We start from the raw sequence: 10019 nt of genomic DNA, 5'->3' as shown, positions 1-10019 counted from the left end.
AAAAAAAAAAAAAAAAAAAAAAAAAAAAAAAAAAAAAAAAAAAAAAAAAAAAAAAAAAAACACAGCCTGAGTAATATAATGAAACCCTGTCTCTACAAAAAATAGAAAAATTAGCCAGGCATCGTGGCACACACCTGTAGTTTCAGCTGCTCAGGGGTGTGAGGTGGAAGGATTGCTTGAGCACAGGAGGTCAAGGCTGCAGTGAGCCATGATCATGCCACTGCACTCTAAGAGGAACAAGACATGGATGGCCCCCTTTGCTGCTTTTCAACATCATACTGGAAGTTTTAGCTAATGCAATAAGACAAGAAAAGGAAATAAGTATGCAGGTTAGAAAGGAAGAAGTAAAACTTTTTCACAAATGACATGACCATTTATGTAGAAAATCAGAATGAATTTTAAAAGCAGGAACTAATAAGTGATTATACCAGTATTGCAAGATACAAGGTTCATATACAAAAATCAATTACTTTCTCATGCCAGCAGTGAACAGTGGAATTTGACATTTCAAACACAAGACTATTTACATTTGTACCCAACATATGAAGTACTTAGGTATAAAACTTGTAAAAATGTATAACGTCTATACGAAGAAAACTCCAAAACTCCACTGGAAGAAATCAAAGAAAAAAAAAGCAGAGGTAGCCCATTCATGAATAAGAAGACTATATTATTAAGATGTCAGTTCTTCCTAACTTTATAGATTCAGTGCAATCTTAAAATTCCAGGAAGTTATTCTGCAGGTATCAACAAACTGATTTGAAAGTTTATATGGAAGACTGACATGGTGGCTCATGCCTATAATCCCAGCACTTTGGGAGGCCAAGGTAGGCAGACCATGAGGTCAGGAGATGGGAGACCATCCTGGCCAACATGGTGAAACCTTGTCCCTACTAAAAATACAAAAATTGGCTGGGTGTGGTGGTCCATGCCTGTAATCCCAGCTACTCGAGAGGCTGAGGCAGGAGAATAACTTGAACTAGGGAGCCAGAGGTTGCAGTGAGCCAAGATCATGCCACTGCACTCCAGCCTGGTGACAGAGCAAGACTCTATCTCAAAAAAATAGTAAGTTTGCCGGGCGCGGTGGCTCAAGCCTGTAATCCCAGCACTTTGGGAGGCCGAGGTGGGTGGATCACGAGGTCAAGAGATCGAGACCATCCTGGTCAACATGGTGAAACTCCGTCTCTACTAAAAATACAAAACATTAGCTGGGCATGGTGGCGCGTGCCTGTAATCCCAGCTACTCAGGAGGTTGAGGCAGGAGAATTGCCTGAACCCAGGAGGCGGAGGTTGCAGTGAGCCGAGATCGCGCCGTTGCACTCCGGCCTGGGTAACAAGAGTGAAACTCCGTCTCAAAAAAAGAAAAAAATAGTAAGTTTATAAGGCAAGGCAAAAGCCAAGAAAAGCCGACACAATATTGAAGGAAACAAAATCAGAAGACTTACACTACCCATACTATAAAAACTACAGTAATCAAGACAGTGTGGTATTGGTCAAAGAATGGACAGAGCAGTGGAACAAATAGAGAACCCAGAAATAGACCCACATATAGTTAACTGATCTTTGACAAAGGAGCGAAGGCAATGTGACAGAGTGAAGACAGTATTTTCAACAAATGGTGCTGGAATAACTAAGACATCCACATGCAAATAAATGAGTGTAAACATAGGTCTTACATCCTTCCTAAGAATTCACAAAATGGATCACCTAAATGTAAAATGCAAAACTACAAAACTCTTAGGAGAAAATCTACCAGACCTTGGGTTTGGCAATGACTTTTTTGATATAAAACCAAAGGCACCACCCATAAAAAAAATGATAAGCTAGACTTCATTACAATTTTAAATTTTCCGCTCTGTGAAAGAGATTGTCACAGGATGAAAAGGGAAGCCACAGACTGGGAGGAAAAAATTTCAAAAGACAGATAAATATTATCCAAAATAGACAACCCTTAAAACTCACGAATAAGAACACAACCAACTTTTAAAATTGAACCAAAACCCTTAACAGACATCTCACCAAAGAAGATACAAGTGGAAGATAAGCATATGAAAACAATGTTCCACATCATATCTCATCAGAGACACAAAATGAGATACCACAACACACCAATTAGAATGGTGGAAATTCCAAATACTGACAACACCAAATGCTAGTGTGGATGTGGAGGAGCTCTTTTTTTCTTTATCTTTCTCTTTTTTTGAGACAGAATGTAGCTCTGTTGCCCACACTGGAGTGCAGTGGCATGATCTCAACTCACTGCAGTCTCTACCTCCCAGGTTCAAGCGATTCTCCTACCTCAGCCTCCTGAGTAGCTGGGATTACGGGCGTGCACCACCACCCTACCCAGCTAATTTTTGTATTTTTAGTAGAGACGGGGTTTTACCATGTTGGCCAGGCTGGTCTCCAACTCAGGACCTCAAGTGATCCGCCAGCCTCAGCCTCCCAAAGTGCTGGGATTACAGACATGACCCACTGCGCCTGGCTTGGAGGAACTCATTGATTATTGGTGGGAATGCAAAATGGGTCAGCCACTTTGGAAAACATTTTGGCAGTTTCTTACAAAACTAAACATACTTAAACTATATGATCCAGCAATCCTACTCCTGGAAATTTAATATGGCATGCTGGAAAAGACAAAACTATGGGGACAGTAAAAAGATCAGCAGTCGCCAAAGGTTATGAGGGAGGAAAGGAATAGGCAAAGAACAGAGAATTTTTAGGAGAGCAAAATTACCATGACACTTTAAACAAAACCACCTGTAAACTTACCACTGAGAGATCATTAACACAAGTTGGTTTTATATTTTCCAAATCTGTAACTATGAATATGAGTCACATTTTTAAATGGAGGCATATGTCAAGTTTGTAACTTTTTTACTTGCTGTAAATTTCTGTGTCAACACATTGTGTATCACTATAAAATACAATAAATATGATGCTTGATGGCTTCTTAGTGTTCAATTGTAAGGCACTGGATACATAGGCTATTAGATTTTTTATGGATTCAAATCAATGGAAAAGCAGAGGGTTCAGAAACGAGACTAGACCTGTGTCTGGAGTTGAATCAGAAGTAGAAAAGGTCAGTTTTCCTGAGTTGTAATTCCCTTCATGAATAGCAATGGATGCAAACAAAACCACATGAATATCAGCTAAGGTAAAGCACCTTTCTGAATGGCCAGGGCAGTACTGTCATTAGTGAGAGGCAACAGGGAGGGAGTACATGGGCCCTTGGAGCCAGTTGGTCCCAGCAGGAATTCTGGCTCTGCCACTCCCTAGCTGGGTGACCCTGGGCAAATCTAATTTCTCCCCACCCTAGTTTTCTTGTCTGTGAAATGGGGACTATCGTACCTCCCTCAAGGGGTTGTGGTGGGAATTAATGAAAAAATACATGGGAAGTGTCTGACACATAAGCATGCAGTGTTAGCTTTTCTTTTTTTCTTTGTTTTTGTTTTTGAGACGGAGTCCTACTCTGTCGCCCAGGCTGGAGTGCAGTGGTGCGATCTCCACTCACTGTAACCTCCAACTTCCAGGTTCAAGTGATTCTCTTGCCTCAGCCTCCTGAGTAGCTGGGATTACAGGTGCCCACCACCACGTCTGACTAATTTTTTTTTTGTATTCTTAGAGACAGGGTTTCGCCATGTTGGCCAGGCTGGTCTTGAACTCCTGACCTCAGGTGATCTGCTTGCCTCAGCCTCCCCAAGTGCTGGAATTATAGGTGTGAACCACCATGCCCCACCTAGCTTTTCTTATTCTTGGTTGTATTTTCCACTGTGTTTATGGGAAAAATTAAATGAAATGATAAACAGTCTAGAATCTGAACTCTGTCCCTTTTTGGCCATGTGACCTTTGGGCAAATAATTTAACCTCCCTGAGCCTCCGATGTCCTATCTATGAAATGATAGGCTAGTCATCAGTAGGATGACCTATCATAGGATAATAGGAAAGTCATCCTACTGATCTCACAGGACTGCTGGAGAATGAAGGGAAGACTACATCCAAAGGACTTGGCACACTGCCTAGTATGTGGGTAGCACTCTTGGAAGGCACCTGAGAAGAGGGCATTGCAGCCATGCCATTCAGTTCCCTAATCTACATGATCATCTGAGAGTGAACAGAAGTTAATGATAAGCAAATAAATACAAAATTAAAATATCAACTCTGTTAGTCTGGGTCCTCCAAAAAGCAGATGTCAAGACAGGGTTAAACATACAAGAATTTTACTAGAGAAAGCACCTCTGTGAAAGGAAATAGAAATTTTGGAGCCAGGGGTGGCTGGGAAACTGTCAAACCACATTGCAGTTCTAACCCCAGTGAAGAAGATCAAGATCAAAGGTTAAGTGGGAACATCCTATCTGACATGTGTGCCTAATGAATGTTTGGCAAAGCACTTGGGAGTCTTTGAACTGAAGTGGGCCATTGACCTAGAGTGCCCCCTTTCCCAGGCATGTGTCTGCTTTATTATCTCCCCCCCACCCCCAACATTCAGTCATGGATGAGAAGCCATCTGTGGAAGCACGGCCCTTATTACAAGCCCAGCAATGGATTTCAAACTGCAGCAGTAACCCTAGGTCATTATGCTTCCTAGAGTAGCAGGTGTGTGAGATATACCAACTTTGAGTCAGGATTCTTGGGCTCACAGAGCCCTGGAGATGCCCTCAACCTTAATAAACTTGATTCAAGCATTTACTGAGAATATACTATGTCCTGGGAGCCTTGCTCAGCACTAGCCCCAGCCCAAATGGAGTTTACAAGCTGATGGGGAACTGGACATGGGGACAGATACATACAGCTCCTGTGATCAGTGGGAGGCAGCAGGGCTGTGTGGTCAAATTTGTGGATTTTGGAGGCAGACAGGACAACCTGTGTGATTTTTGGCAAGTTACATAACCTCTTCGAGTTTTCATCAGCTCTAATGTGGATGGGAAAACACTCCATGGTCTGTACAAATTAGAGTTGATTCCCAAAAGTATTCTGCAGAAAGGGAGTGTCATAGTAAGTACTCAACAAGCTATTCTAGAGGAATGCACTGAATACAGATTGGAGGGCAGTTTGTTTTCCCAGAAAAGTCAGGGAAAACTAAAGGCATAAGGTAGCACTGAAGGTGTGCCTCGCTGGCAGGACCGAGTTCGGTTCCTCGAGGTATCAAACAGCCTTGCTATTGGGTAGGGCAGCTTCCTCTCTGATTGTTAGGGGATCTTGGATTAAAGGTGTTTAACTCAGTCTGAATATCTGTTTTAAAAAAAATAATCAGTCGAAGTTTGGGCAAGATAAAAGTGGGCTACATGTACAAAGGCTAGACCTGAGTGCCTGGTAAGATTGCCTTGGTACCGATTTCCATGGCATCCAAGCATTCCATTGTTCCTGTGGGGCAACATAGTGTCTGTCACTCAATTAACAGATGCTGGAAGGAGATATCCTCTCACTAACCAGGTAATAGCCATCAGGGGGCTGAAACACATGTTCCACACAGAACAGGCTTTGTTAACTGTGCCATCTGTAACGTGTCCATAGGAGACTGTGGACAGGAGCACCAGTGTAACTTGTATTCTCTCTCTGAAATTCCCTCCGTTTTTTCTTTCCTTTTTTTTTTGAGATGGCATCTCTCTGTCACCCCAGGCTGGAGTGCAATGGTTCGATCTTGGCTCAATGCAACTTCCACTTCCCGGGTTCAAGTGATTCTCTTGCCTCAGTCTCCCAAGTAGGTCCCTGCCACAATGCCCGGCTAATTTTTATATTTTTAGTAGAGAGAGGGTTTCACCATGTTGGTCAGGCTGGTCTCCAACTCCTGACCTCAAGTGATCTGCCTGCCTTGTCCTCCCAAAGTGCTGGGATTTACAGGCGTGAGCCACCATGCCTGGCCACCTCCAAGTGTTTTGTCAATCTGTTATATGTTGGGTTTCTGGTACTTTTTTTTAAGTGTTGCTTGAAGACTTTTTTTTTTTTTTTTTGAGACAGAGTTTTGCTCTTGTTGCCCAGGCTGGAGCGCAATGGCTCAACCTTGGCTCACTGCAACCTCTGCCTCCCGGGTTCAATTGACTCTTGTCTCAGCTTCCTGAGTAGCTGGGATTACAGGTGTGCACCACCACGCCTGGCTAACTTTGTATTTTCAGTAGACGGGGTTTCTCCACGTTGGCCAGGCTGGTCTCAAACTCCTGACCTCAGGTGATCCACCCACCTTGGCCTCCCAAAGTTCTGAGATTACAGGTGTGAGCCACCACACCTGGCCACTTGAAGATTTTTATCTTATTTGCAAGATCCATGCCTAGAGAAACTGAGAAAGATTTCTGCGGAAGGTGCCCTTGAACTCACCTATAGGAACAATTTTCTGAACCCACAGCAAAAAAGCAACTGGGACCATCCCCACCCAAGAAGGGTGCTTACCTGGAATATGGAAAGGCTACCTACTCGCATAGTGCTTGTAACATGCCTTATCATTGCCGTAATAATTACATGAAGTTACGACAGCCTAATTAGCTCATCAATTTCTCATGCACAAACTGCCTATGTTCAAAACCTAGCTCACATACAGTTCTTGGGGGCACTGGCCCAGTTGTTTAGCCTCTCTGTGTCTCAGTTTCTTCATCTGTATAATGGAGTTAATGAAGATATCTATCTTTCAGAGTTATTGGAAAGATTAAATGAGCTACTATGCCTGCTAAGCACTCAATAAATAAAAACTGACATCAGTACAGCAGCCTACTTTGAGGTAGATTTTAAATAGCCACAAATCCTCTGACACTCCTCCCACACTGATGAGTGGGCTCTGTGTTTCCTCTCCTTGAATCTAGGAGGGTTCTGTAGCAACTTTACTGATAGAATATGCCAGAGGTGCCACTGTGCCTGTTTCTGGCAAGAGCTTTAAGAAACTGGCAGCTTCCTCTTCCTGTCTCTTATAATATCTCTTTGGGAAACCTGAGATGTCTTGTTAGAAGTGTGACTGTCCTCAGACCAGCATGCTGAAAGACCACATGGAGAGGCCCAGAGGAGCCTTCCAGCTGCCCTGTCAATGTGCCAGGGACCTGAGTGGAGAAAGTACCCTGGAGGTGGGTTCTCCATCCCTACCACTCCAGCCAGAAAGGGCTGGGCTGCATAACTGAGTCCTTCCCAAATTCATGAGCAAAATGAAATGGTTGTTCTAGCAGTTAAGGTTCATAGTTGAAACTTAAACGAAGTGGATCTTAATGAAATGAAGTGAAACTTATGCACTCATTGAAAATCACAACACTGATTATGAAAATCTAAACATATTAAACAAATGAATGAGTTGGGAGGGGTTGCATAGCCTCCAGCCTGGAGGGAGAGGATTCATGTTACGAATTGAGTCTTTGCTTTTGTTTTATAAAACAGTCTATAATAAAAACAAAGTAGGCTGGGTGCAGTGGCTCACGCCTGTAATCCCAACACTCTGGGAGGCCGAAGCAGGCGGATCACTTGAGGTCAGGAGTTTGAGACCAGCCTGGCCAACACGGTGAAACCCTGGTCTCTACTAAAAACACAAAAATTAGCTGGGCATGGTAGCGGGTGCCTGTAATCCCAGCTATATGGAAGGCAGAGGTAGGAGAATCACTTAAACCTAGGAGGCAGAGGTTTCAGTGAGCCAAAATCATGCCACTGCATTCCAGCCTCAGTGACAGAGTAAGACTCTGTCTCAAAAACAAAACGAAAACAACAAAGTATTCTCTGCCATACATGAATACCGTTTACTTTCTTATTTACTATTCTGGAATTACAGAAAGAGCATAATTTACAATTAGCAAACAATGAGAGTCTCCAAGGATATCTGAGTTGAAATCATCTAGTGTAGCCCCCTCTTTTATAGAGAGGGCCTTAGGCCTTGAGAGGCACAGGTACATGCCTGAGGTCACACAACAACGTAAAACGAAGCCAGGCCTGGTCACTGGACTCCCAAGCCAGCACATTCAAAACCTGTGTTTATTTTTTCACTTATTTTGTATGTAAATTTGCAGGAATAAATCTGTTTTGTGACATATGTCCATTTTACTGTTCAATATACATTGCACCAAGGAAAGATCTGAAAACATTTTCAGGGACCAGTAGAACACAAGGCCACACTGTGGGTTATTAACTGCAGAACAATGAACATTTTCACCCTTTTCAAATTCCTTTGTAAATGCCAAAATATTGGCTTTTATTATAAGTTTCTTTATATTCCATAAACCTAATTATTTTCCTTACATACGTCAAACTCCCAGCATGGTTCAACCCCCAATATGCAGCAATTTAGATGAAATGCACATTACAATTCAGAGGACACAGCCTTCTTTGTTCTAATAGTTACTAAACAATTTGGATCGCAACCATTCTCTGAAGATGTGCATGTTTACTGAAAACAAATGCCTTTGTGTTGTACATGAATGCAGGGGCTTTTCCTCCAGTGGGTTTGACGTGTCTGATAGTCTTTTAAAAACTGATGCAGGCAGCTAGGTGTGGTGGATCACGCCTGTAATCCCAACACTTTGGGAGGCTGAAGTGGGCAGACCACTTGAGGTCAGGAGTTTGAGACCATCCTGACCAATATGTGAAACCCTAGCCAGGTGTGGAAGCGGGCACCTGTAATCCCAGCTATTCAGGAGGCTGAGGCAGGACAATCACTTGAACCCGGGAGGCAGAGGGTGCAGTGAGCCGAGGTCATGACACTGCACTCCAGCCTGGGCAGCAGAGTGAGACTTCATCTCAAAAACAAAAAACAAAAACGGATGCAGGACTATATTAGAAAATGTTAAGCTTAACATGAATAATTCCAAAAAAATGTTTTTTTGTCCCTTAAACTATTATAGGTTTTTTTATTTTCCCTTAAATTGCTATTTATTACATTTTCCTCAGTGAGTCCTGATGGGTTAGACATGAGGCGTGACTGACTTAGGAGGAGGTAAAGCGTCTGAAAACCTGTCCTCAGGTAGAAGAATCACTTTAAATGACTGTGTTATTCCCCTGTCGAAGCCCCGGCAATGCTGCCTGCATGTATCAACCCTAACTCTCCCCACAGCCTGCAGAGCCTGCAGAACCAGCCACTGCCCCTCTCCTGACTTCACACTCCTGCTCCTCCCCTTCACTTGCTCTAATGCCCAATGTTGCCTTATTGGCCTTTTACATTTTTAAACTTTTTAGTTCTTCAAATATTGTTGTGGCTCTTTGGAAAAATAAAACCTACACAGATATCCTTTAGCAATATGTTTTGGTCGCGGGGTGGGAATTCCAGGCTTGCTCTGTGTTGCTGGGATTCTGTTTTTAGTCTTGGGCAATGACTTTCCTTCCAGCCCTTAGTTCCTTCTTCTGTAAAATGGACACACTTGCCTGTTTCAGAGGACTAAGGTGATGATTAAGACCATGCACCTGCTTTTTGGTATGCGCCACATTAGAGCAGTGGGCTCGCACTTGATTGGGATCAGAATCACCTGGAGGGCTTGTTAAAAAAATAAAATCTGTATAAATACCCATTAGCAATTTGTTTTGGGGCCTGTGTGTGTGTGTGTGTGTGTGTGTGTGTATGTATTTAAATCCTATGTTTGTAAGAACACTAGGCGATAATAAGCTCTCTCTAAAGGTAACAGTCTTGGCCAGGAGTGGTGGCTCATGCCTGTAATCACAGCACTTTGGGAGGTGGAAGCAGGTGGATTACTTGAGATTCAGCCTGGCCAACATGGCAAAACTCTGTCTCTATTTAAAATAAAATTTAAAAAACAGTAACAGTCTTATGTGACTTTGCATAAGCTATAGTTTCTAGCACAGTATTTTACACAGAACTAATGCTTAATTTTCACACATAATTTTTTAAGAGTTGTGAGATATCCAAAGTTGAATCAACAATTTTTAAAGAATTAGAACACGCCTAAAGTTATGCCTTATCTTACAAATCACATTATACATAATTATCTCTTTAATTATGAAAGAATCACTTTAAAACCTTGGAGTTCTTGGGCGAGGTGGCTCTCGCTTGTAATACCAGCACTTTGGTAGGCCAAGGCAGGTGGATCACCAGGTCAGGAGTTTGAGAC

Source organism: Cebus imitator, unplaced genomic scaffold (assembly GCF_001604975.1).
Source record: "Cebus imitator isolate Cc_AM_T3 unplaced genomic scaffold, Cebus_imitator-1.0 Scaffold24, whole genome shotgun sequence".
Taxonomy (NCBI): Eukaryota; Metazoa; Chordata; class Mammalia; order Primates; family Cebidae; genus Cebus; species Cebus imitator.
Note: the sequence above shows the minus strand (reverse complement) of the source record.